This window comes from Oncorhynchus clarkii, chromosome 32 (genome assembly GCF_045791955.1).
Source record: "Oncorhynchus clarkii lewisi isolate Uvic-CL-2024 chromosome 32, UVic_Ocla_1.0, whole genome shotgun sequence".
Taxonomy (NCBI): domain Eukaryota; kingdom Metazoa; phylum Chordata; class Actinopteri; order Salmoniformes; family Salmonidae; genus Oncorhynchus; species Oncorhynchus clarkii.
In genome coordinates, this window is record NC_092178.1 from 4,848,799 (window position 1) to 4,850,349 (window position 1,551).

At 53.1% G+C, this 1,551-nt stretch overlaps 1 pseudogene; it reads left to right on the forward strand.

Moving 5' to 3' along the window:
• LOC139391604 (hairy/enhancer-of-split related with YRPW motif-like protein) overlaps positions 1 to 1,000 on the forward strand; it is a 14,795-nt pseudogene extending 13,795 nt beyond the window's left edge.
• The last annotated feature ends 551 nt before the right edge of the window (positions 1,001 to 1,551 follow it).

The following is a 1,551-nucleotide window of genomic DNA, read 5'->3' on the forward strand; positions in this document are numbered from 1 at the left end:
TCCTTCCTCCCTCTCTCCCCCCTCTCCTCCCCCCCCCTCTCCTTCCTCCCTCTCTCCCCCTCTCCCCCTCTCCTTCCTCACCCCCTCTCCTTCCTCCCTCTCTCCCCCCTCTCCTTCCTCCCTCTCTCCCCCCCTCTCCTTCCTCCCTCCCTCTCTCAGGGTACTTTGAAGCGCGGGTCCTGGCTGTGGACTATAGGACCCTGGGATTCAGACAGTGTGTAGGAGAGGTGGTTCGGTACCTGGGCTCTTTAGAAGGAGGGGTGGACTCCCCGGACCCTATCGGAGCCCGCCTGGTCTCCCACCTCTCCCACTGCGCCAGCCAGCTTCCCTTCTCCTTCAGTCGCCCCCCACCTCCTCCGCCCTCCCTTTTCCTCCCTGGCCGTGGATCTCCTCCTATCACCAGATGTCACCTGTCTCGTCTCCCACCTCTCCATCTTTCTCCGCGAGGCGGAGGGAGCTGGCACGCCTGGGGGGTGGGTGTTATCCATCCCGCTCAGCCGACACCCTGTGTCTCGCCCCCCTGGGGTGCCAACAGGGGTCCATGCTCGCCCCTGCCTTGGTGTCTGGGCTTCGCAGGGTGCCCTCTCTCCCACCACCTTCCTCCCCTGCCCTCACCGCCACCCCCACTCACAGACTCACTCAGCAGTCCCCTGGAGCCTCACTCCTCCTCACCTCCTCTTCCTCCTCCTTTCCCACAGCTCCTCCACAAGTCAGACCCTTTGTCCCTCTGGGGTCTCCCGCGGGTCAGCGCAGGGGCAAAGCTGCAAAGACCTGGGGGACTGAGATAGGAGCCTTCTGATCCAGAACCTGTCAACATGATGCACTGTGTAAAGTTTGCTCTTAACCACAGATCTGGGATCAGATTACCCAACCCTTAACCCAGTGGAGGCTGCAGAGGGGAGGACGGTTCATAATAATATCTGGAACGGAGCAAATGGAACGGTATCAAACACATGGAAACCATCTCTCTGTCTCTGTCTCTCTGTCTCTCTCTCTCTCTCTCTCTCTCTCTCTCTCTCTCTCTCTCTCTCTCTCTCTCTCGAGGGAGACACGGCTCTTCTCAGACTGTTGCTGTGAACTGAACTGTGTTTGTCCATGTATTTTGTGCTGTTATGTTTTAATTTGTATATTTTAAATCATTTACATATATTTTATTACCCTGATTGATTTCGCTTTCTTTAAAATGGAATGGCTGATAAAAATGGTATTTAAATAAAGTGTCGGATATTCGTGTTTATTGTGCCTCTCCTTGTGCCTCTCCTGTTTTTGTGTGAGGAAGAGAGGAAGCGAGAGAGTGGGGAGGAAGAGAGAGAGAGGGGGGAGAGAGACAGATGGGTAGATAATTAATTAGATAATGCATAGATTACATTAATAACATGATGGGGATAACAGAGATGGGATAACACAGATGGGGATAACAGAGATGGGATAACAGAGATGGGATAACAGAGATGGGATAACAGAGAGATGGGGATAACAGAGAGATCAAATCAAATCAAATCAAATGTATTTATATAGCCCTTCGTACATTAGCTGATATCTCAAAGTGCT